Source organism: Lissotriton vulgaris, chromosome 7 (genome assembly GCF_964263255.1).
Source record: "Lissotriton vulgaris chromosome 7, aLisVul1.2, whole genome shotgun sequence".
Lineage (NCBI taxonomy): Eukaryota > Metazoa > Chordata > Amphibia > Caudata > Salamandridae > Lissotriton > Lissotriton vulgaris.
The window spans coordinates 1,363,280,711-1,363,308,453 of record NC_141695.1 but is presented as its reverse complement, the minus strand read 5'-3'; the positions used below and the strand labels follow the sequence as shown (position 1 = coordinate 1,363,308,453).

General features: G+C 46.8%; 1 pseudogene; it reads right to left on the bottom strand.

Annotated features, from left to right (window-relative positions):
• Positions 1–1,270: 1,270 nt before the first annotated feature.
• Positions 1,271–27,743, bottom strand: part of LOC147703703 (ribosome biogenesis protein NOP53 pseudogene) — a 54,247-nt pseudogene continuing 27,774 nt past the window's right edge.

Sequence of the window (27,743 nt, the reverse complement as noted above, 5' to 3'; positions counted from 1 at the left end):
GCACAATTGTCTGAGTGAAATGGTCATATATTGTTTCCACGACGAAGATATTGTTCAGACTCTAAGGGAAACAAAGTTGTCATGCTTATGCAGTTGTCAGAGACTAATCCCTTCTTGTTTATTCGAGACGTTTCTGGTGACCTCTGAGTTAGCTGGCACACACAAGTAATTAAGTTTAATGTACTCGCTAGAGCCTTTCTTACCTCAGTCCTATGCCAAAACTATAGTATATATTATTCCGATGTGCAGAGCATATTAGGGATATAGGAACTACACTATAGGATAGGAAATAAAAATCACCAAGTTTTGTCAGGTCTTTATTTTGCCATTTTTTGATTATTAAATCTTTAAAAATTTCTGGCAGGTTAGGGTTGTCATAGAATCTGTATAATGATTCCAACGACCCAGTCCTAGCATTTTGTGTGCCGATTTCATGATTTTGAACCCAGCTATCAGCGTCTTGAAAAGGACCTTCTTATAATAGAAATCATTCAGAAATCTCCAGATCCATCCCCATGCATCTCTGCCCATTATGAGTTCTATTGGAGTAGGTATGTCTCCCATGGTGTTATCTGTAGGCTTATCGGAAAAAAGAGTATATTATACAGAGGAATGGCTGCCCAATAATAAAGTTTTATATTTGGAAGTGCCAGCCCCATAGTCTAAGGACTCTGAGATAACAGGGAAAAGTGAGTTCTCTGAACTCCGACATGAGGAAGTCTAGACAGCGTTGCTATAAATGTGCGTATTCCTCTCCTTTTTGGCAACAGTCACTGAGGTTTTCTCCATACCAAGCAGTTACCATATCTTATACAGCCATTGTGGTTGTCTGGGGCATGAACTCAGTATCACCGGCTTGGGCTGCACCCAGGAGCAATGTCATCTGTTAGCCTTTATTAAAGAGTAGAGAGTAAGTAATGCATTGTGATTCTGAAAAGGAAGAAGTTAAATCTCTAGGATTTAGATTAAATGCTGCTGGCTTCTTTGTGGATACTAATAATTTATCTGCCATTTTGAATTAACCATGTCTTGCAAGCTTTAAAGTTTCTGTGAATTCCTAATTGCTTATGTAAACAGTCTCTCAAAGACTTTGCAGAGTTTGTTGGTCATATTACTCAAGTCCTTAAAAAGGAGAGCTTGAAAAGGGGTTTTGTTTAGATGAGTGACTGACAGCACTGTCACTGAATTTCTTTTTTTTGTTTTTTGTTTTTGGAATAGAAATATTTTAACACAATTATAAACTCTTTAACAAATGGTGGTCGGGCACACAGCTTCCCATAGGGCATCTGTGGTAGAGATGGAGGCCTTTCTAGGGCAAGGATTTATAACGTGATTTCACGGAAGGCTCGCTTCTCCACATATTTCACCTTATGTTTCCGCTTGAACTTGGCGCGCTCCCTGGGTACAATCAGGTTTCTCTTCTTCAGGCTCTTGAATCGGTCCTTCAGGATGCTGCCCTCGGGCTTAAGCGCCCTGAGGGATCCAGCCAGTTCTTCATTCAACTGCACGTCTGTGTCCGGGTCATCGTACTTAAGTCTTCCGAGCCTCCTCGGTTGCGTGGTCTCCGCTTTGTGCTTGGCGGCCCGCTTCTTTTTGCGCTTGGCGAGCATGTCCTCTTGCGGCTTCATCTCGGAGCGAATCGAGCGTAACTTGAAGACCTCCTGCTTCTTCAGCCGCAAGGCTTTCTCCGCCTGCCTCCTGGCAACCAAAACGTTCTCTTGTTTTTCTCGTTTCCTCTGCCTTTCAGTTTTTTTCTTTCCAATGGCAGCTTTTGATGTTGGATTGCCTTTATTCACATCGTCATCTTCTTGGTCCTCATTGTCCTCCATGGCCTTGACAGGGTTGGCTTTCGATTCTTCATCATCTGAATCTTCCAACAAACCTTGACATAGTTCTCGTAATACGGTTACACTGGTCGGGGCTTGGTCGATAGTGGGATAGCTCAGCTGCCTCTTCAGCTTCACATCCACCCATTTCAGCTCTACCTCATGAGCATGCAAAATCAATGCCTGATGAGACTCGAAGGTTGGGTTGTATGATCCCCCCAGAATAGATCTCTTCAACAGCGGGCAACTGAGAAGGCTTTGCATTCATGCGATCAGGTCCCTCCACTGGAAACTTCGATGTCTGTTCCAAGTAAAAGCTGTCCTTGTCTGCTAGAGCATCATCCAAGGGATTGGATTCTGCCCAGATGTCATAGAACTCTCTGTCAAGCTGGTTACAAGCTGCTGCTGGCTTGGGCTCCCGAGTCGGCTTCAACAGTTTTGCCTGGAGTAACAGCTGCTTCCTGGGGATGATGCCCCGTCTTTCGAGTTTCTCTCGCACCTGCTTTTTTCGCTTCAACTTCCGCCAGTTGGGCATCTGGTGTGAAAGAATTTTTTGGGGAGGTGCGATTTTAGAGTCTGGCTGCAAGTCAGACAGTGAATTAAAACAGATGTTTGTGCAGACTCCTTTTCAGCATCATTCAGGCTCCACAAAGAATTTCATTGTGGATATGGATGCTTCTGCAAGAGCTGTGGCAGCAGTTTTATTTCCGACACAGGAAGATGGCAAGGAAGATCCAGGATTTTGCCTATCATATTAGAATCTGAACAAAAGTATTCAGTGCCTGAGAGAGAAGAGATCTCCTGGTTGTGATGATGGCTCATAAGTGAAGGATTTAATTTTGATGGGATCTAAAGAAACTTTTGAGATTCATACTTACGATCAGAATTTACAGTATTTGAGAAACATTGAATTCAGAAACAGTCTTTAAGGGAGGTGGGCATTTGTCTTTGTACAAGAAAATTTTGGTATCACCTACATTTCACATTCAAAAAAATGTGTTGGTGTATGACTTGTCCTGCCAGTATCTGAAATCTGCTCTCACAAATCAACTGTCTGTAAGTCCTCAACACACTTTCTTGCAGCAGTTCAGTCATTTAGAAATAGGTAAGGTAGCGCAAGAAAGTTAAGTCCAAAAGACAAGGAATATCTTTATACGAAGACTCCTTTAGTTCAATGAAATGAACACATTTCAGTCAACAATCTATTGTTATTCCTACTAAGGAGTTACAGGTCAAAATAATGAAAATGTGTCATCATGAGTCTGCAATTTCTGCATGCATGGGTGAGCCTTGGCATCCACTCATTTTTGGCTGCTACGTGGTGGACACAGGCTCTTCTAAAAATAATGCAAGGCGTTTTCCACCAAAATTGAGAGACGACTGGGCACAAACAGGGACAGTGCATCCTTATTTCAAATATAACGCTGCTCCCAAAGCAGTGGGCAGCTGCTCTTTCTTTCTCTGTGCAGGTGACAACCTACCTGCACTTTAAAGAGGAGACAAAGACCCACTGTAGAAGGATGCAGTGAGTGACTGTACCATCCAGCAGGAGGATGTCTGGGGGATCAATGGGACCCCTTTTAATCTCTCCAGCAGGCTGCCCTCAGGGAGCGCCCTGGTTGGGTGCCAACTCTTTGTGACACACAATCAGGACACAATATGGAGGCGTCTTCGCCTCTGCATCCACATCCATAGTACGGTGCGAGAGCACACACAAGTGATTCCCTCATTTGCATGGGGCCACATCCCTATGCAATTGAGGGCATGCCATCTCAAGATAGCACTTTTAATATATGTGCATCAGCACTATCAGTATTACAGAATGGATGCACAAGCATTTGTGGCCTCTTCTTTATTACAAAATTTTCCGGAAGCACAGCAAAAGGGCACACACGCCCGTTGTGCAACTCAGGGCACGGTATGTAATACAGCCCCTGATAGTGAGCTACACTAAAACTAAAGTTATCTCTTTCGCAAGAAAAAAAATGGAAGTAGCAGGGGCACTTTGGTGATCATCCTGTTGAACAAGTTTGGGATATAATTATTTCGGCATTTGGGTAGAAAATATAAGGGGAACTAAAGGGAGCAACCTAACATTGAAATGTAATGCATTATATTGTGCTTTAAATACAATGCACACCAGTTTGCATTCCCCTTCTATTAAACCTAAGATTGCGGTTAACGGAGTTACGTTTATTTCAGTACTCACCTATGGGGCATTAGGTCACTTTTGAGATTCAACCTTTCTCTGGTCTGATTTGTTATATCTTGAAACTTCTTGCTTAACTCCCCACTGAATGATTTGTTTAGAATCTGGCCCAATTTGTCCATCGTGGACTTAATAGAGAGCCCCAGTAATTATTTTGAAGAGTTTAATCTGGCATTAATTATTTGCTGTCCTAATCAAGATTCAGATTGCTGGTATGGTCACCCAGTTGGTTTCACTTTATTACCTAAATCTGAGTACTGCCAGGGCTTTACACAAGCAATGAAGGCTATCCTGAAAGAGATCTTATAACTGTGTCATTTAACTCAGATATCTACAATCTTACTAAAAAAAGTCATATATATATATATATATATATATATATATATATATATATATATATATATATATATATATATATATATATATATATATATATATACTTTAATTTTAAGCTTCTAGTGCTGTCTATTAAGAAGTGTTCCATGTCATAGCCAATGTTAATTTTCACTTGTGTATACTGCAGATGTGCTAATAGACAAGTGGGTTTAGGTAATTTAAGGCGTATCAGTCAAGTTCTGAATATAGAACTAAAAAAAGTTTGTTATCGTACCTTAGGTATATGCGCATTTGTGTTACTGCTGACATATTAGAATGTACAAACTATCCCAATTCTTATTTTTTGGGGAAGCCTTTGAGCGAATGTCATTATTTAAAGGTTGTGAAATCAGATTTTGAGTTGGTCTTCGTGTTCATCCTAATTTAGGGCCCGATTACGATGTGGGCAGGAAGGGCTCTGTCCGTTGGTCAGAGCCCTCTTACCCGCATCGTAATCACCGATCACCATGGGTGCAAGGCAGCAGAATTGTGGCCTAGGGGCACCGTTGATCCCTGCATGCAGTGGCAGGCACCTTGAGGTGCCTGCTATGGTGTGCAGGGATCAACTGCACCTCTTCTCTTTACTATGAGAGAAGGCATTTGATTCAGAATGCATGCTCTCATAGCAAAGTATAGGATTGCGACCGAACATTGATTCGGATCCGTCCGGCATCGTAAATGGCCCCTGTACATAAAGAAAGTGTGATGGGAAAGTGCCCAATAGGCATTTTAGTTTTCTAAAACCAGCTTCTTTCAAATAACCAACATTTTACTTTTTTGTTTTATGAACTGATCTTGTTGCCTGTATTCTTAACAAATGTTTCTCTCATTTTATGAAGTTTAATACTGTATTTGTTTTTATCTTTTTTTTTTGCTCTGACGTCTATGGCTCAGTAGCGCCGAATAAAGTATTTGATGGTGATGATAATCTTATTGCCATCGTTTTAAATAACTTGAAAATAAATTTAAGCAGAACTGAAAAAGAAATGTTCCTTCTAGCCAGAGATGTAAGGGCTATACTTGAAGTAATCAGGGTTCCCAAGGCCTACATGCTCCGAAGATAACCCACTTACACTCAAGAACTGTTGGCACGGAAACTGTAAAAGGCAAAGAACAAGTTTATTAAGACCCCATGGGGTGGTGGTACACTCAAACAGCACCCTTCGGTAATGCAAGAGGTATCACACCGAACACCGGTGTGACCCCAATTTATATACAGTTAGGGGCAATAAAAGATAGGCGGCACAAGTCAGAACACATTTATGTACATATATGGTCATGTTTTGGAACACTGCCAGCTCATTGGAGGGGGCACAACTCCGCTGGTCAGTTTGGCGCACATTCCTAAAGGCTTACTGGTCAGTTGGGACTGCGCATGTGCAAGCTTGACCAGTACTAAAAATAGCCTGTTGCTGGGCAGACTGAAGTGGTCATTGGAACGGACAACGGACTAAAGGGCACGCCGGCCACGAGGCCGCTTATGATCTAAGATGGCCGCCACAGTATTCAAAATGGCGTTTTCGTATATAGCCAAGTTAAGGAGGACAACGTGTAGGTTCAGCTAATCGCTAACGCGGCCAGGCCAATTACGACAGACGACCCTTTTAGCGTTTAGCTGAATCTACCTCATAATGAACATAATCAGGATGTTCGTCCTCAATATCTATTAACATAATTTGTGTTACTTCTTTATGAAGCATCATTTTGTCATGAGCAAGAGCTCGTCTCGATGGTATGCAAGCTGATAGGCACATGGAACATAGGGCTGGGCCACATTGAATACACAGACATATGAAAAACATTGCTCCCACAAGTATACATAGAATCGTCAACAGTTTCCAGCCCCAAGTAGCAAGCATGGACCAGAACCATCCCGAAAGTGTCCAAGTTCCATTGTCTGGGTGTATTTCAGCTGCAATCTTGTGAAGCTTGGAGATGGCATCATAAACAGATGGAGAATTGTCCGGGACATATACACAACAGCTGCTTCCGATAATTCTACATGCCCCCCCACGATCAGCCAAAACGACATCCAACACCATCCTGTTTTGGAGCGTAACAATCCTGGAAATCTGTAGTTCCTCGGTAATGTTCCCCAGGGCAATGGCAGTGTCATTTGCTACAGCCTCGACAACACGTGTCAGTCGTCTAATTTTCCGGCTGTTCAGTGCGGCCCCCACAAAGGAGAATAGTCCCAAATTAAAGTCCACATACTGTTGCAAGGCAGTATTAGTCTGGTCAATGTCATCCAGAACAACAGTTCGCTTAACCCTATTCAGGACGAAGTCATGATATAACGTGTAATCATTGTGATACATTGGTGGGGCAATAAATACAGGTGGTAGTACAAACGATACATAGCATGTGCCCAACCACCCCAATGGAAGCTGATGGTAACCCTTCGTTCCACAAATAAAATACGTATTCCGTGATGCAACAAATGAGATGCCATTCGGGCTATCAAAAGTGAGAGTGGTATTACATTCGCTTTTCCCCACTGCAATTGAACCCTTATTTCTGATACATAAATCGGCTTTTGTGGAAATGACATTAATAACATGTGCGCTTGATACATTAATATTCCTCTGGTTGCTGTACACACGTGGGGCAGACACGTTATCGGGCCTGTACTCTTCCCATTCAAATCGAGTACCCTCAGCCCGTGGAAACCCATCCTTGTCATGGGAACATACTTTATTCAAACGGAAAAGCACCCCCCCTTTGGTTGGCCATCTCAGAGTAAAAAGGAGGGTGTACCAAGCTTTGCATGATCCATTATGTGAAAACGGGAGTGGAATAAGTGGGGTGCCCCCTCTCTTTTGGTGCCCTGGCAACATCCCACACACCCAACAATTTGAAGTATTGGTCATGTTATGTGTGTGGTGAAGAATCTGAATAAAGCTGTTATTTAAATACGTTTGCCTATGACGTTCTTCGTGAAAAGGTAATGTAAAATGAAAATGTTCAGACGGAGCCGGGGTAGTCGGCAGCAAATGTTCACGTACAGGCACCACAAGTTCAACTACCCAGGCTATAACAGCTATCACCACAATAGTCAGAACGAAAAGAAAGGCACCCAATACTTTTTTATCACGTGAAGCCATTGTTGCCATAGTTCAGAAATGTTCGTGCAAAGTCTTAAATAGCACAAATTGTTCGCAAAGTCTCAGATACACGTGCGTGTATACCTAAAAAAGGAAAAATACGGTGCTGAACTCCGAGGTAGCCGTTGTTTTCTTCTCCGGGCCAAGACGGGTGTCGCTACACTGGCAGAACTGATCCCCCCCCCTTGGAATTCCCGGTTTCCGTTTCACAAACCTGGAGCGGTAACCAACCAGTCTTAAAAAACAAAAATCTTCTTATCGAGGGTGCAAGTTGTAGCGCTCTCGTCCGGCAGCAGCGTGGTCCGGGAAGGCTCCCTCAACTTCGGCCGACGTCACAGCTGGGCTCTTTTCTTTCTCCAAGATCTCTTTGTAGTCGGTCAATACAGCAGGAGTCACCAGATCCGGGGAGACACGGCGACAATGTGTCGAATGCACCCACCGCTTCCTGTTGGTCACTCTTACAGCGGTGCGGGTTGCCAGAAGGACCTGTTCGGGGCCCTTCCACCTGGGCTCCAGACTGCTTGCTCTCTCAAACGAGCGAACCATCACGTGGTCACCAGGGCGGAGATCATGGCCCTCTCCAGTAGAGTTGTCAGGGAGCGCTTCTCGAACCTGTTGATGAATAGAGAGCAAATCATTTGTTAATCGTGCCAGATAGTCATTCATCATAACACAAGGCACATCATGTATTAATCGAGGCTTAGGCACCCCCCAGATATTCATCGGGCGCCCAAACACCACCTCATAGGGCGTAAGGCCAGTTCGTGAATGGGGTACTGATCTAAGAGAGAGTAGTGCTAGCGGCAAAGCATCAGGCCACTTCAACGATGTAGACGCCACAATTTTGGCCAGTTTAAGCTTCAATGTCGCATTATACCGCTCGACCAGACCTGCTGACTGAGGGTGGAATACAGCGTGGAACTTCTGCTGAATCCCTAACCCCTTCAGTACATATTCCACAATCTTTCCAACAAAATGGGGCCCATTATCGCTCCACAGAAATTTACAGACTCCAAAGCGAGGAAAGAATTCCTTAAGCAACACCTTGGCTGTTGTCAGAGCCGTATTGTCTTTCGTGGGGTAGGCCTCAACCCATTTGCTAAAAGCACATACCACCACTAGGACGTACTTCAGGTTATTGCAGCGCTCGAGTTGGATGTAATCCATTTGGAGAACCTCAAATGGTGCAGAAGGTGGAACGAAGCCTCCTTTCGGAGTATGGGTCCCCTTTCCAGGATTGTGCTGTAAACAAACCAGGCAGGTCTGCACTACTCTCTTCGCAGTGTTAGCAATCTCAGGATGTTCCCAAACTCGTGTTAAAAGCCGAGTGATTGCAAGAGCTCCGACATGCGCCAGTCCATGTGACATCTGGACCATCGCCTGCAAGTAAGCCGCAGGCAATTTCCACTTCTCCATGTCTTTGCTTCTCCAACAACCCTCGTCATCTAGTACCCCATCTACTGCCCATGCCGCAAGTTCAGATTCAGTAGCTGATTTTTGAATATCCAGTATTTCTGCCCTAGCATCACTCCATCGTTCAGCCTGTGACTGTATCACGTACATGGGGGAGCTAGTTCGAGACATAGCCGTTTGTCTTGCTATGCTGTCTGCAAAGGCATTTCCTTGGCCCACTTTATCCGTGATCTTTTTATGGGCACTGCACTTCACTATCGCTACTTTCTTTGGGCCAAGCAGCGCATTTAGGAGATCACGCACTAGCTCTCCGTGCATAATGTGCTCTCCGTGTGATGTCAAAAACCCACGTTCTCTCCAGAGTAGCCCGAAGTCGTGTGCCACTCCGAAGGCATACCGACTATCCGTGTATATATTCACACATAGACCAGTACTCAATTCGCAGGCTCTTGTTAAAGCTATCAGCTCTGCTGCCTGAGCCGATTTTTGTGGTATCCTAGCTGTTTCTACCACTGTCTTAAGTGTCGTGATCGCATAGGCTGCGGAAGTCGTACCATCTGGCAGCCTTACACATGATCCATCAACCCACAGTTCCCCATCCACATCTGGAAGTGGGACATCCTGTAAATCGACACGACCCTTTGTCTGTTCCTCGGTCAGGAAAACACAATCATGATGTTTTTCTTCCTGACCCTCCTCGACTGGATAGGGCAATAAAGTGGCAGGGTTCAAAGTAGCGCATCTTTTCAGTGTAATATGTGGCGCCAAGAGTGTCAGCTCATATCCTGTTAGCCGTGCACTCGTAAGGTATTGGGTCTTTGTTTGGTTTAGCAGAGCATCTACTGCGTGAGGAACTAACACCAGCAGTTTGTGTGATAACACTATTCCCTCACTCTGTCGTATGGCCACTGCTGTTGCTGCCACCGCTCGAAAACACCCAGGCAACCCTCGCGCTACAGGATCCAGAATGGCAGAGAAGTATGCACATGGTCTCTGCTTATCCCCGTGTAGTTGCACTAACACTGACAACGCGCACCCATCATTCTCGTGCACGTACAATGTGAAAAGTTTCGTGTAATCTGGTGTGCCTAACACGGGTGCGGAACAAAGGGCCTGTCTCAGCTGTTCAAAGGCCTTCTGACATTCATCTGTCCATGCTAAGGGCATTGGTGTAGCTTTAGACAATAACGCTAGCAAGGGCTTTATAATGTGTGAAAAACCCATAATCCATTGTCTACAAAAGGACGTCAACCCTATGAAGGCACGTACATCTCTCTGCGTGCAGGGGACTGGTGTGTCTAGAATTGCTTGAATTCGATCAGATGTTAATGCACGCCCCTCCTTAGACAACAGATGACCAAGGTAAGTCACCTGGGGTCTACAATATTGGAGCTTCTTTTTCGAAACCTTATGATTGTTCTGTGCCAAAAAGGAAAGCAACGCAATTGTACTTTCTTCACATTGTGCATAAGTGTCAGCAGCCAGCAGAAGGTCATCCACGTACTGGATGAGAGCAACGCCCGACTGCAATTTAAACAAATCAAGCTGCCTTTTCAAAGCCTGGCTGTAGATGCTAGGGCTTTCAGTATAACCTTGGGGAACACGACAAAATCTATATGATTTATTATTGAGCGTAAAGCCAAACAGGTATCTGCTATCTGGATGAACAGGGATGGAAAAGAACGCATTCTTTAAATCAATGACACTAAGCGTGGTGGCCGTTGGTGGAACCAAGGTAAGCAGGGTCGTAATATGGGACACCACCGGGTATTGGGGAATGACAATTTTGTTGATCTCTCGCAAATCAATAATAAAGCGATAGATTTTGCCGTCAGTGTCTCTCTTGAGAATCGGAAGAATAGGACTATTGCAAACATTATAACGGACCTCCTCTACAACCCCTGCAGAAATCAAATCCTGAACAATACGTGTCAATGCAATTTCACCCTCTCTCGAAATCTTATATTGTGGTACTCGTGGTAGAGGGGCCCCCTCTTTAACAGTAATGTGTATTGGTGGAATACGCATCTCTCCCACATCCGTATCTGAGGTCGCCCATAACGTATGTGGTAAAGAGGCCAAAGCTGGAACATCTGAGATGGCGTAAAACCTATCGGGGTCAGGATAATTGTCATTCAAGATAACTCGCACTCCCTCAGGGGCGCAACGTATCGTTGCTCGAAAATATTTAAGCAAGTCAATACCCAGGATATTGTCTGGTGTATGGGGTGATAACAAGAACTGACCAAAACTAAAGTATTTGTCAAGACATAGTGCAAGGGGCTTGGACAATGGGCTGGGGGAGGGTGTGCCATCAAACCCTACACATGTAATCATTTCGCCAGACAGGGGAGCCCTCGGAACCAAGTTTTTCGACAAAGCGCTACGTGTAGCCCCAGTGTCGACAAGAAATTGATCAGTAGAACCCAGAATACCCGCTGTTACATATGGACCCTGCTGATCTACCGGCACTTCAACTGATTCCTTACCCCATCCTACGCAGTCCTATGCATGCACATAATCCTGGTGTTCCACATTTTCTCCCTCCGAGATCTGATATTGATTCCGCCTATCAAACGTATTTCGTTCATCCTGGCCACGGCCCCTCTCCTCAACCCTTCCACGATCACTTCCGCTACCTCTCGCTCCCGTATAACCTCCCCTCGACCTTCCACCTCCTCGACCACGCTGACTACGCTGCTCACGAAGTACCGGACAATCTTCAGCCCAATGCCCAAACTCCTTACAATAAGCGCACTGATCCTCCGCAATGTCTGTACGACCATACGACGTATTTCCTCCACCCCGTCTACCTCTATCATTCCCTCTACCCTGTGTTCCCCGAACCTGCGCCAACATCACCTTCGTTTTCAATTCCTTCGCCTTTTTCTCAACACTTTCTTTAGCCTCCAATTCCTGCCGCTCATAATACTGAGCCATAGTTAACAAGGACGCAGGGGTCGCCGTGGCCCAGGAACTTTCACTCGACTTCAATCGTTTTGCAATCTCCGGTAGGAGATTAGCCACATACTTATCTACAAACAAATGCCGGCCCGTATCGTCTGTTAAAGATTGACCACTGTAATCATGGAATGCCTCCTCGAAGCGTGTAAAGAAGTCTGAGACCGTTTCATCGGGTTTCTGTTTGCACGACGTTAGCATAGTCCAATCAATCTTTTTAGAGGGAACAAGCGTCTTCAATTTATTCAAAATAGCCGCCGGAAGGTCTAGAATCAACTGACAAGGCTTACATGCTGGTTCCCTATCTAAATCGGCAGCATTTATTTCTTTCCATGTGCCCCCCAGTATCGTTTCATCATTATTTTTACGAATTTGTCTCCACATATCAGGTGGCAGAATTAGCCCAAAGAACAAATCTATATCCACAAGAGTCATCACACAAGACGAAATAGCCCCTTCCACCCCTTCATAAAATGCCGCCGGATTTTTCCGAAGATCAGGTAAAGAATTTTTCAATGCCATAACATCTGCTCTATTCCAAGGCGTGTATACCCAGTTATATACAAAATACCCTTTCGCATCTTTCGATAATTTATCATCATCTGTACCGTCCCCTTTTGGTGGAACATACAAAGGCGCGGCTTCACGCATAGGCATAACATGCAACGCAGAACTCTTATCTGAACCACGGAGAGAACACTCCTTAGCCTGCCCGCTATTCTCCAATTCGGACTCCTTTTGCCTCCTTTTCCGCTCCTCCCGTAATTTCGTCGTTTCATCTCGCAGCTGGATCAGTTGCGTGAATAGGTCATCGACATCTGAAAGATCAAAGATACCTTGAAGCAAATTCTCACGATACACTGATACCGATTTAGGTTCTAACGTGTCAGAAAGTTCACGATACGCAGCAACAACTTCATCTGCCAAACTAGATAAAAAATACATCAATTCAAGATCCGACCACGCCTTTTTCTCCGTAAGCAACTGATCCTGAGAAACACACTTCTTATTCACTTTACGAGCCCAACTACGCAAATGTGCGGACCTGTCCGCAGTAAACCTGAGAGCAGATACCCCCTTCTGTTCCGACTTATCCTGTCCATCGTCCTCCGAATCTGCAGCTGGTGCCGTCGGCGAAACGTACGGAGGCGGTGACCGATCTAGCAATGAAAAATCATCAGATTCATTATTAAGGACAGGATAAAGCGGTCGACGGATAGGAAATTGACCAGTCGTTTGCAATTTACGTTCCTGTTCCTCCCTCTCTTTCTTCTCCTGAGCCTCCTTTTCTCCTCAAGCTGTAAAGCCTTATCCCGAGCAGCCTTGCGCTGCTCTTTGTCCGCCAAGGCAACTTCACGCTTCATTCGCTCACGCACCGCTTTCTCCCACATTCGCACACAATCAAACATATTTTGTCTAGACCTGCGTTGAAACAAACATTGTTCCACAAACTGTACTTTACGTAAATCGAACGACCCATGTAGAGGCCATTGCAATTCAGGATCCGACTTTGTATACTTATGCCATAATTTGCTGTACATTATAGGGGGGAGGCCAAATTTTATATACATCTCACGATTTGGTGTTCCCTCTGGGGGAGCCGGCTGTGCTTCTGCTAACCTAATTGAGGTACCCTCTCCAAGACAGCACATCCCTCGGAGTGTGCTGAAAACAGGCATGTTCGAAAAGTATCACGAAAACGTGACACCGCACAAAATGGCACTTACAGTACTTCACACGATTGTGCCGCTCAGAGGAAAAAAGGAACAAAGTTCAGAGAAACATCTCTACATGCCTGCCTATGTGAAGTGCACTACACATATACGTTCAAAGATCTCAAATCACAACGTTAGCTAACTCAAATCAAAAACATAGATCGTAGGACTTCGGCAAGCGTCCGAGGACTACCTTACCGATCACAAATCATAGAACTTCAGTAAGCGTCCGAAGACTACCTTACCGAACACAAAGCTTACCCAACTTCTCAAACGTCCAGATTCCAACTGCCAAGGTCTTGTAAGCCAAATCAGCCAAACGGCACTATCTCAGCGATGCAGACACTCGAAAACTCAGTCGGAGACCGGCGCCACCTGGAAGGTCAGATCGGAAGGAAGGGAAAAAACACCGTGGCAGCCAAGACTCGGGTCACTCGTGGCAGCGCGCGTCCATGGCGAGTTTCCAAGCCTTCGTCACGACCTCTCCTTCGGGCATCCGAGTCGCCGATGAGTCCCTTCGTGGTCGCCAATTTGAAGTAATCAGGGTTCCCAAGGCCTACATGCTCCGAAGATAACCCACTTACACTCAAGAACTGTTGGCAAGGAAACTGTAAAAGGCAAAGAACAAGTTTATTAAGACCCCATGGGGTGGTGGTACACTCAAACAGCACCCTTCGGTAATGCAAGAGGTATCACACCGAACACCGGTGTGACCCCAATTTATATACAGTTAGGGGCAATAAAAGATAGGCGGCACAAGTCAGAACACATTTATGTACATATATGGTCATGTTTTGGAACACTGCCAGCTCATTGGAGGGGGCACAACTCCGCTGGTCAGTTTGGCGCACATTCCTAAAGGCTTACTGGTCAGTTGGGACTGCGCATGTGCAAGCTTGACCAGTACTAAAAATAGCCTGTTGCTGGGCAGACTGAAGTGGTCATTGGAACGGACAACGGACTAAAGGGCATGCCGGCCACGAGGCCGCTTATGATCTAAGATGGCCGCCACAGTATTCAAAATGGCGTTTTCGTATATAGCCAAGTTAAGGAGGACAACGTGTAGGTTCAGCTAATCGCTAACGCGGCCAGGCCAATTACGACATACTTATTCAATCAATCTTCATTGAAAATGTAAGAACATTGAAAATAGAAAAATCACATGGTATTGATCCGACAGGTACACCATATGGGACACCGTGCAATAGGTGGGCTTTGGTGTGGGGGCCCTTGTCTTGCTTCACCTATCAGATAATTCAAAATCTCCCTCACGGTGGCTAAATCCAACAAAACAGGACACATTAACACAAAACAAATAACACCCTTAGGAAAAGGTTTTATTTTACTAAATTCAAAGACTCCCTCTCTTAGAAGAAGGCTAGGGGGTTTATTTTACACAATGCTCTCTAACAGAAAGGCTTTCCAAGATGCCAAATGCACAACATTAAACTGCACACAGATATATATATATGTATATATATATATATATATATATATATATATATATATATATTCACCGAAAAAACCATAGGTTTCACACCAGTTATAGTTAGGTTGAAATTTTACTCGCATAAAACCATTGAAATTCCCACGTTATAGTTAGTTGGACTCACTATAACTTGCGTGTGCAATGCACTGCTGATGACGTCACATATTACATCACTCATGACATGGTCAGTGACATCACTCATGACATCACTGATGACATCTCAAATGACATCACTGATGACAACATCCTTGTGACAAAGTGGCAGACCTCCTATCAGCATAAAATAACCTTTGACACACACATTCAAAAATAGAAACTAACATTTTCTTAACCACATCGCTTCTGTGGTTATTTTTCCCCTGTGCTGGATCTTCTCATTTTCCATTGTTCATGACGAGCTCAGCTCGTCATCAGCACAGCTCAACTGTGCCTCATGACGAGCTCAGCTCGTCATGAGCATGGAAGGGGTTAAAAAAGGAGAAACCAATACCAATTACAACAACTTTTTTTTTTGAAAATCTGTTTATTAGCATAGTAGGTAAAGCAGTCACAGAAATTTCCAGTCCGGGAGGGAAACAGGGTAATACATACATAAGGTTGCTTAGAACATATAATTGCATAGTTGTCTTGATTTTTCATTTTGTTGGTGACAGGAACCGTCACAGTATATACAAACCCCGGTCAAAACTATCCCTCCCCCCACCCTCAACAAACCCACCCGACACTCTCACAAAAACATATGATTGAGCAATCATTAGACTGGGGCACTTACGGAATTACAACATATGGCTACATCCGACTGTACACATAGGTGGAACGAGACTAGTACAGAGATTGTGAATTGTGAATTGGGGGCCCCACGCACCTCACCACAGCGCACCACGGTCAGTGGCAGTGCATGTCAGTCCGGCCAAGGACACATTTACTGTGCATTCGAAGAGGCACCTGTATCCTCGTCCTCCCCGTCGCCCCCAGTTTCAAACATACCTAATATGGTAAACCAGTCCAGTGAAATTGGCGTTTTCCTCAGACCTCTGTATTCCTCCCTCTGCAGTGCAACTCCCTCTGCCTTGCCCCACCGCACAACTTCTGCCCTCCACAGATCAGGGTTGGGAGGTCTGGGTGACTTCCACCTCATCGTGATGGCACGCTTCGCCAGCAACAGGGCCAGGTCCGAGAAACGTGCCGCCACGGTTCTAGTGCGTTGTGAGGGTCCCAACCCCAGCAACGTGCCTTCCAGTGTAGGAGATCGGGACAAAGCACCCGCTTTCTGGAGCGACTCATGGACCGTGGTCCAGTAGTATCCTAGTTTGGGGCATTGCCAAAGCATGTGTATTAGTGTTGCGTCCTCGGTGTCACATCGGGGGCAATTACTTTTCGCTTCAGGAAACATCATGTGTATGCGGCGTGGGGTCAGGTAGGCTCTGTGTAGGAGCATCGATTGAATGAACTTAAACTTGGGGTTCCTAGCTACTTTTTTGGGAAACTGAAGGATATGTTCCCACTCTTTATCCCTCAGGGGCCTACCAATGTCCCTCTCCCATGCTGCCCGGAGTGGTGACAGATCGAAAGCCCTCCCCCTCTTAATACTAGCAGTGAGCCACCTTGTCAGGTGGGCGCCCATGCCCATCAGGTAGTGCATTGTGATGAGAGGATTTGTAGCTGGCTCTAGGCCCCTAGGGGACCACTTATGTGTGATATAGTGGCGAAGGCCAGAGTGTAGGAGGAAGGTGCCTCCAGGGACTCCATGTGTAGTTCTAAAGTCTGCAAAGGACAATAGGTGCTCTTCCGCGAACAGGTCACCTACGTGTGATACTCCCGCATCATGCCATTGTTCCAGCGAGTCCGCCGATAGAGTCCCCGTGGCCAGCGGGATACCCAAGAGCGGGATCGTGGGTGCATAGGACGACCCCGGGGACGTATACTTTAATGCCTTTCGCCAGTAAGTTATCGCCAGTTTGAGGAGAGGTGGGACATCCCTCGGTATAACCGAGTTGGGCAAGAGTAACGTGTGTATTCTCCCCAGTGCATGCTCCCTATCCGTCATGTTGATCTCTTGAAAATTGCGGCCCGCTACCCAGAAGGCCAGCCATTGTAGTTGACACGCATAGTTGTAGGCCCTAAAATCAGGCAAACCCATGCCACCGGCGTCAGAGGGGAGCTGCAGCTTGGACAGACCTATACGCCTGCGGCCGTGCCCCCACACAAGTTCGATGAGTAGAGTGTCTAGGGTCTTAAAGGTTGCTGCCGGGATCAGGTATGGCAAGTTAGTGAAGTGGTAGAGAAGGCGGGGGAGCATCACCATTTTGGATATCGCCACTCTGCCGGGTATAGAGAGTGGTAGTGTGAGCCAAAATTGTATCTGCGACTTCAGTGCTCTGATGGCCCTCCCAAGGTTACCGTCGAGCATCTGGTCTGCTTCCCTGTAAATCTGCATCCCCAGATATCTGAAGGTGGTTTCAGCTATCCGGAACTCGTGGGGGGCGAAGGGTAGCGAAGTAGCCAGACCAGTTGCTGCAAATGTAAATCCATATGATTTGGATTCGCTTATGGTCAGGCCTGAGATCGACCTAAAGTCCTCAAAGACCTGGGCAACAGGGCTCAAGTCGCCCCTCAAGTCCCGGAAATATAAGATAATATCATCCGCATAAGCGGACACTATATGTGCCGTCCCATGACGTAGAACGCCATATCGGGGGGCCATTTGGCGGAGCCTACAGAGCATCGGCTCAAGGGCAAGGACGAATAGGAGGGGGGAAAGTGGGCAGCCTTGTCTGGTGCCCCGTGCAATAGCTATAGGAGCTGATATATGACCTGAGGTGCGCACTCTAGCTGTGGGGGCTGTATACAGCAATCTGACCCAAGCGAGGAATTTGGGGGGAATCCCAAATTTCGACAGTGTGTCGAACATGTAATCCCATCTAAGGGAATCAAATGCTTGTTTCAAGTCCAGGGAGATGCAGCCTTCGGAGCTCGTGTCCTCACGGTCACCGAGCATGAGCTGAGCTAGTCGCCTGAGGTTCACGGCTGTATTGCGGCCAGGGACAAAACCACATTGGTCCGAATGGACCAGCTGAGGTACATATTGCACGAGCCTCGATGCCAGCACCTTGCTCAATATCTTGGAGTCAGTATTGAGAAGGGACAGGGGTCTATAGTCAGCCATCTGAAGCCCTTCTTTATTAGGCTTCAAAAGGGACGTGATTAACGCCTGCATAGACGATTGTGGTAGGGTGGCTGTCCGCAGAGCTTCCAAATACATAGCGTGTAATCGTGGGGCTAGTAGGTCTATGTATGTTGTATAAAAGTCGGCTGGTAGGCCATCTGTCCCAGGGGTCTTGCCCTTAGGAAGGGCGCGTATGGCCTGTCTGATCTCAGCTATAGTAATGGTGCGCTTAAGGTCTTTGATTTGCCCGTCATTAAGTCGAGGCAGGGCCAAGTCCCTCGTGAAGGCCTCGAATGCAACCTCGGGAAGGGGCTGTGGGGGACTGTATAGCGTTGTGTAGTATTCCCTGAATGCAGTGTTGATCCTGACCTGGGTGGTGGTTGGGTTTCCTGCTTGGTCCAAGATCCTCAGAATGGGGTGGCTCACTGGGGAGTCCCGTAAGAGGCGGGCAAGGAGGGGGCCAGCTCTATCCGCCTGTGCATGCTGCCTGTTCGTATATTCTCTATAGCCTAGGAGCCTCAGGTCTTCCAGTAGCTCTGCGTGTCGAATGTGAGCCTCCTGTAATGGCGTGAAGGGTGCATGTGTGCCGGCAGCCTCATTCTCTAGGGAAGCTAGGGAGCCCGCCACCTCCTTCAGTTGATTAATTATCTCCCGTTTCCTGCCCATTCCAGAGGGGATGGCTGCCCCCCTAAGACAGACCTTAAATGCGTCCCATTCCACTTGACGGGTGCTGGCCGTGTTCATGTTTGTGGAGTAATATGTCACTATAGCATCGGACAGGGAAGCCCGGAATACCGAGTCTTCAAGGAGATCTGGAGACAGTCTCCAAGTGGGGATGGGGGCTAGTCGCCTGCCCCACTGCCATGTGATCTCTACAGAGCTGTGATCGGACAGAGTTTTCCCCATGTGTTGGGCCTGAACAATTGTATCTGCTACGGAGCGGGAACAGAATATGTGGTCAATTCTGGTATGAAGCTGGTGTGGTGGGGAAAAAAAGGTATATTCCCTCTCTTGTGAATGTGTACTGCGCCATGCATCAGTCAGGTCCCAGCCCTCAGCCCACCTAGTAAGAGCATCCGCTTGTTTCCTACTCTCAGTCGCCTGTAAAGGGGGATGTGACCTATCCAGCGTAACATCAAGCACAGTATTGAAATCACCCCCAATAAACCAACGATGATCAGCCCACTCCGTCAGCACCCCGTTCACCGTTAACAGGAACTCCGATTGATTAGAGTTCGGCGAGTAAACACATCCAAATACAACAGCATCCCCGTCTAACAGCCCCCGTACAAATACATATCGGCCCTCTTTATCGATTCTATGCTCTAACATCTGAAAGGGGACAGAGCCACGGAACCAAATCGCTGCCCCCTTTGAAAACGCAGAATAGGAGGTAGCAAATAGTTGTCCCCTCCATTTCTTGCGCAGCTTCACAGCTTCAGAAGCGTTCAAATGTGTCTCTTGCAGGCATGCAATCTGGGTCCCCCTGCGATTAAGCTGGGCCAAAATTCTATGACGTTTCTGGACTGCTCCCATGCCACGCACGTTCCAGGTGCACAGTTGGTAATTATTAAGTGGCCCCATAACCATCTATGTGGTGCGACCCAGTGAAACACCCTGGGCCCCATGTCAGTTCTGCGTTGAGATAAGGTGAGCGTGTCGTGAAAGCAAATAACCCCTGAACAAAAAGGTCCCCAAGCCAACGTGCCTGGGATCCAAACTGTGGTGCCCAATGTGGGCACAAGTCAATGGAGTCCGCGTGCATACCGGGGGGTGATAGGCCTCTCTCGACTGTCATTGAACGGTCTGCATGGGCTCGTTAGTCCTCAACAAAGTGGGTTCCCCATGCAACCCACCACATGCGAAAGGAGGGGGGGGGGGAGAGTTTAAGTATACGTTACCACCTGGAGGGGATCATGTTCTCAGCAAATCAGAACTCCTCTGCCATTTGGGCTGTGATTTTCGGGAACAGCGGCAAGCTGTCCATTGAGCCAGACACCTCTGTATGAGTGTCAGTGGTGGCGGAGTGCCTGTCACTAAGCGCTTGGGCGTCGTGAGCTGCCAATGCCTCCTCCGTGAACTGCTGCCGATGAGTTGACGATGGGTGGCTCGCCACCCGAGTACCAGGAGGGTGCGTCTTCGCAGAGGGTCCATGGGAAGAGTGGTGTCCCGGACTGGAAGTGTTGGGTCGTCTGTCCGTTGTGTCTCCGTGTTCGTTGCGGCCGCCTTCCTGGTGCTCCCCGAATGGGTCCTGCGAGGTCGGCGGCGTCAGAGTGACCTCCATCCATTCCTCAGCCTCTTCTGGTGAGTCGAAGAAGTGGGATTTGTTGTCGTGCAGGACTTTGAGCCGAGCAGGGAACAGCAGCGCATATTTCATATTTCTGTCTCTTAATTTGCGTTTGACACCCATGAATGTGGATCTGGCGCGCTGTACAGTGGGCGTGAAATCAGGATAGACTGAAATGTTTTTATCTTCAAATCGTATCGGTGCTTTCTCCCTGGCCGCACGCAACACAGTGTCCCGGTCCCTGAAATGAAGGAGGCGCGCGATCAGGGGACGAGGGGGCGCCCCCGGTTTGGGGGGCCGAGGAGGCATCCGATGTGCCCTCTCCACGCTGTACAGGGCAGTGAGATCTTCTTGGCCCACCAGTTTTCGTAACCAGTCCTCCACGAATTGGGTGGGGTTCCTCCCCTCACTTCTCTCCGGAATGCCTAAAATGCGGACGTTGTTGCGGCGCGCACGTCCTTCGGCCTCATCCACCCTATCCCAGAGATGTTTAAGCTGTTTCTCCACTCCCTCCAACCTCGTGGAATGCTCTGTCTGCTGTGGCACTAGGTCATTCAATGCTATCTTCTTCTCCGCCACTCGTTCCGCCAATTTGTTATGTTCCGCCCTTAGTAGCGATAAGCCAGTCGCCATATTGTCTATACGCGATTCCAGGGCTTCGCGAGTCGCTCGTATCTCATTAAGGATAAGGTCCAACTTTGCGTCCTGGGACCTTTTCCCAGTCGGCGGAATTATGTCCATGTTGGAGGAGGCCAGTGGGTCCTCGGAGCCCGTGGACTGCAGGTCCGCCGCAGCGCCCTGTCCATGTGTCTTGCCCCTTTGTTTGCCCATGGCTCTTGTTAGCAGGGTGACGCTGGAAAGGGCACAGCAGATCGCCGCCGCCCACTCTCGTGTCTACTCTGGACGCCGGACTGCGTCCGCCGCAGGATCAGGGTGTGGCGGTCAAGGGTGGGAGTAGCGCAGGCCCAGGGATGGCAGGGAGTGCGTAGAATCTCTGTCCTTGGCGTCGGTGTCGGTATAGGCGGCTTCCTCAGGGAGGCCCCGTGTGCAGAATTGACCTTAACTCCCTATAGGACAGATGAAGGGAGTAAGACGGCCTGCTGCAAGTGTCCAGTGAATCGGCCTCACGCAGGAGCACTCGAGAAGTCCGGGCCAGTGCATGGTGGCAGGTCCGCAGCGCACGTGTCTCACCCCCTTACCGCTGTCTGGGGCCGGCTGTCCGGATATCCAGGGTCTGCTGTCCACCGCCCTCTGCTCACCGCCGGGCACACTGCCCTCCGCAGTGCGTCACTCCGCGTGGAATCCCAGTCGCGGTTCCGCCAATCGGCCAGTGTGTGGGCCAGAGAAATGTCTCAGCGCATGGCCGGGGACTCTCCCTGTCCGGGCCCCAGTGACAAGATGGCGCCGATAATACTGCTTATGAGGCCTGCAGTGCCCAGGGGGGTCCGGAGCAGGCGGTGCTGGTGTCAGATGCCTGTCGCCGTCCGTCCCACAGTCCCGGTCAGCGCAGCAGGTAACGGGCGGCTCGCCCACCGTGTAGACTGGTATCAAGCCGGGCAGCCGGTCAGAGGAAGCCTCCGCTCGCTCCGCAGGTCACCCAGCAGGGTGGCCGGGCAGGGCTCCGCAGCGAAGAGGGGGGCCGCAGGGTCGCCGCAGGATCAGAGCGCCTCTTCAGTGGTGAGGTCAGCCGCTGGTGTCCGCCCCTGTGGTCCGGCGCGGAGTCCCGCTCGGACCGCGCCAGAGGCTATGGGGAGGCCGGGGAGAATGCCCACTCGAGCCCGGGGCTTCACCACGAGCAGCAGGCCGTGGCCGAAGCAGCCATGTCAGAGCGTCAGCAGAGCGGGCAGGGTGGAGAAGCACCGCTCCGCTTCCAGTAGGACACCTCCGGAGACCTCCGGTACAGTAATCAGGTGGGTCGCAGGTGGGGGAATCAGGATAATTGGCTTGTGTAGAGGATTACGGACGGAGCTCTAGGGCTACACGTCCACCATCTTCGGCTCCAGGCCACGCCCCCATCACCAATTACAACAACTTATTAGGTAATTCCAACATCTACATACACATCCACTCATTCACCAACAGTTCTATATAGTCACTCATGCATGTACTTACTCATCATATGTACTCATACAGCTATACATCCTGTTACACACTAATACTCATCCATATAGTTACACACACACAAATTCACACATGCAAATAAACTATCAAAAAAACATTTACTTGATTATACTGCTATATACACACCACTACACATACTTCTACAGAAACGGAAACATATTTACTCTCTTAAACAATCGATTATAAAAACACATACTCACTAACCCACCCATACACACAATCATCCACCCATATAGTCTTGCACACATGCTGTCTTCAAAATACATACAAATAGTGAGTCACTCATTCATGCATCAGTGCTCTAAGTAATATCCCCCACCGAACCATACAGACACTGATACTGATACTCAAAAAAACAACTAATAACCCATATACACACTCATGTAGCTACTCAACAACCCATGCAGCCACTTATACACAAAGTGAGACACAGATACAGATATTTAAATATTTAAACATTACTCACTAATATATGTATTCACTAAGATCCATTTAATAAGTCAGTTAACCAATCAATTTTACACAAAAAAACATCCATTTAGACATGTATTTACCCATTTATTCTTCCATCAACCTTTAGATATACATATATAAAAAATATTTATTTTTCAGAAAGATACCATTCACTGGATGATGCCATGACATTTGGGCTCTTTTGTCTCTGGTGGCCATCTTGGGAGACTGCATATCAGAATTTATTTAATGAAATATAAGAGGATTTGAGAAATCACTCAAAATGTGCCCTAATTTTTCTTTCTTCAGCACTAATCATAATTTCTATGGCAAAATGAACCCCCTCATTGTGTTCCTTTGCAAATTAAATGTTTTAAGTGTTAACACTTTATTCCAATCAAGATGACTTCAGGTTTGCCATACTTTTGTCATAAGTAAGACTGTTAGCGCTCTAGTTGTTCTTTAGAACACTCTGGGACATTTTGTCATTGGGCTATAGTTGGGCTACATCTGGCTGATGTTTGGGCTACATTTGGTTTTTTTTTTGTCTCTGGTGGCCATCTTTGGGCTACATTGGGCTACATTGGCCTACATTGGGCTACATTGGGCTACATTTGGGCTCTAACATATATATAGCCCAATGTAGCCCAATATATATTTTTTCAAAGTTAATTTTCGTAAAAACCACTGGAGCACATATCTTGAGACATAGGAAAGGCACATCGGGCTACCAGTCCCTACAATTTTGCCAAGTTGGTGGAAATCCATTCAGCCGTTCGGGCTAAAAGTGAGGTCGACCGCCCTATGGAAATTAACATGGGGAAAACACGTTTTAGGACCCCCCTTTTATCTCGGCCCCCGCTTGACAAATCCCCCCGAAACTTTCAGGGAAGGACCGGAGCTCCGGGAGGCAAATATGAGGAAATTTTCAGGCATATTCGTCAACCGGCGCCAAAGTTACTCACAATAGAATTTTGAGATTTTGCATTGAAAAAAATCCTAACTATAACTACCTACTGGCGACCGCCAGTAGGTTATATATATATATATATATATATATATATATATATATATATATATATATATATATATATATATATATATATATATATATATATATATATATATATATATATATATATATATATATATATATATATATCCTGGAAACTCGAACCACTTCCTGATTCCATACACAGCGGCAGGCGAGGAAAGAGACACAGACCTCCGTAGTTTATCTTTGGGCAAAGATGTTATTTATTTAAGAGAGACCCAACACAACGCGTTTCAAGCCCGTAAGCCCTTGTTCACGTGTCAAGCAAAAATAACACACTTGGTGAATGCAACAGTTAAATGCATGAATAATACCATGAATAAACAAGCAGCAAATAATACTCAAGAAAATATAATGTGCTGGACGTCCTGCAAGAGATCAGAAAGATATATACACACTAGATACATCAAATGATTACCTCACCTCACTCACACATCACAAAGAAAACACCTCAAATGATCAAAGCCACTGGCCAAACATCACAATGGCAGTAATCAAAATTCAACACTTCACCTGGTACAAACACTGCATCTAAGCCCACTCCTGACCGGGGGATTTAAACAGATAAGAGCCTCAGCAACCAGAGTTCTGCACCGCAATAGATGCGTCCGTCCCCGTTCTAATTTCAAAATCCCAGTTTCTAAGTCAACAACCCTCAGTTTTATAATCTCAAAACACACTAGAAGGTTCTAGAGAAACCTCCCCCCATGCCAGAGGAATCTTACCAGAACTGGCCAGCTTCCAAGCAAGCATTCCAATGGCAGGAAGGGGTTCCCACGTCTCCTTCTCCAATTTCACATGTTCCAGCCTTTTTCTTGACGAAGCTCATGAAATCCTTCCAGGGTACATTAAAAAATATCTGACAAAACAATCCTTGAACGTGATTAACACAAACAACTTGCAAGCGTTGCTGTGCGCGCATATAAAGCTCGAGCAAGGCAGAGTCAGAATTCAGGATGACATGAGGCCATGTCAAAGCCAATAGTAAGAGCTTCATAATACTTCCAGTGTACAACACAATGCACATTTGTGAACACATTGCTTATAGCATCACATACTTCATCTCTCAATGTACACCACAGTGTACATTTGTGCATCCCTGCTCATAACACTGCACTTCGAGACCAAAATGTACATTTCACACCTCTCTCTCTGTCTCAGGCTTTCAAATGCACATCCCACATGTTCTGTTCTTGGCAAGGCTGTCCTACTCTGTGACAGCTCCCACTGAAAGACTGCAAGATTACAAGAAAGAAACAAGGCATATGCAGGACGTTGTACATTCAGGCTAAAGTCGATTAAAATAATGGTAGTCAAAGGTAATCACAGGGTGTCAGACCACAACAGTGCCTCTAGCACTACAGCCCTCCAGTCTGTGTTGCTTTCTAATTTGTCAATGTCAACAGGATATTCCTTCTCTTTACACCCATTTCTCGAGCCGAGGCCAAAACAGGGTTTTCAATTGCACCTTTTAATGTAGAAAATCTACAATTTAATCATCAAATTTCATATTGAAGTGAGTATTGTTAGTGACCACTTCACCAGATTGTTACGATGCATACTTCATGCAAGAGAAGTAAACAAGTTAAAACTCTGGATGGTTTGGTGGAAATCAGACAAGGGAGACAAGGTTTTTGTGTATAAATCTTCGCATAGCGCTAAAACAATGGTGTTTTAATACATTAACTTTTAGAGCTGGCATACATCTAGAAATTAGGTTAATAGTCCCAACCACTGTGTAATTTCGGAAGTTTTGGTAGAGCAATTTTGGAAATATTTATATTAAAATGGCCAATCACAATTAAAGCAGCAGTCGGATTTCATAATCAAAACTCTTGTTCGCTGTTTGCCACAAACTGCACAGTGCTACGTAGTAGTAATGTTAGGGCCAGCAGCAGAACAGTGCAATATAAGGATAACAAACCACATTCCCTTAAATGTGTATAAATGTGTATTAGGGAAGTGCATAGCTTAAGCTAACATTAAATGCAGAGGAAAGCTTTGGGATCAGATGATTCGATCAGTGAAGTCCAAGAATAGGACTTTTGGGTCACTCATCTCGCATGGTATGAGAAGCACAAGATCAGAGCTGGACTGCACTGTTTCTGGTGAGCAATGGATTGAACATGTTGTCCATCTATGGCACTCATGATGAGGTCTGGCAAGGGGAAAACTCAGCTTCTACAATTACTGGCACTGTGCATTAACCCCTTCGCTGTGTGGCAAATTCCGCCACGGTGCGAGGGGGGCGGCTGTGCATGGGGCTCGGGTACTCAGGACGGCTCCCGGCCGTCATGAGTCACAGTGGGTGTGTTCTCATGACTACCGGGAGCTGTCCAAACTCCGCCTACTGATTCATTCTCCCACACAGGCGGGGAATTAATCACGGGAGGGTGGAGCGGCAACGTTCGGACGACTCCCGGCAGTCATGAGCACAAGTCTACTGCGACTCATGACTGCCGGGAGCCGTCCTGCGCATGGAAGGAGTTAACACCCCAGCAGTTACAGTACTTTGCAAACCCTGTTTCCCCGGCCATAAAACCAAACAGAATTCTGAATCCCTTGGGTTTAATATTCCCATTTACCACTTGCCGAGGTTGGAGTTTGGTCTAGCTGCCATCTTAGCTGCTTAAGTGCAGCTAAGATGTCAGCACTTTATTGTGTAAAAGTGAAGTGGCTAAGTAGGTGTTTGTTCCATGCAATAGTGGTGCATTATCCCTTATCTGGAAATTACAAGCACTATTAAGTTATTATTTTAGGAAATGATTGTCTTCCCCCATAAATTAATTCTTGCAAAAAAGTTGAAGGAATATATTTTAGAACTAACTATGGCAAAGGCTCGAAGTTCTTTTGGAGCTTAAGTTTTTTACCCAATCTCACTGATATTCAAATTTAAAACCCCCAAAATATATTACTGTACCTTTAGCATATTGTGTTAAGGGGGAATTCATGACAGTTTGTCTATGTGAACTACTTAATTTATCTTTTAAACCCTAGTTTCTCAAGGAACAGTCAAGCAAGCTCTGTAGGACTGTGGAGAAGAAGCGGCCCTTACCTCCCCGGGGTGACGTCCGAGCATGGGGGCCCTATCCCCAGCGCCCGGTCAGACAACTTCCCTATCACACAGGACTCCTTCTCTCTCTCCTCCCCTACAGGAACCGGCATCAACAGCCAAACCCGGAGGACCGGAAACAATCTCCCTCGACCCCGGAAGTGGGACACCCTTTGAGGAACCGGAAACGGGCACCTCTGACCCCGGAAGTGCTTGTCCGGAAACCTACCAGGAACATAGAAAAGCCGTCGGGAAAGAAGGAGAGGGGTTCCAAGCAGCGGACTCGTGGCAGGAGGCAGCAGCAAGCGAAGAACCACCAACAGTGAGTGGAGCGGAGCAGCAAACCCGAAGTGAGGACGAGGAGGAGGACGTCTGGACCGAAGACTGGTGGCGTCCTCAGGAGGTGGCTGGAGAGCGGCCGCAACTCGCAGGAGAGTTGCGGTGGGGCACGTGAGTACACTCCATCCTTTCTCGGTGTCCCCCTCCCTTTGAGGAACCGGAAACGGCCGCCTCTGACC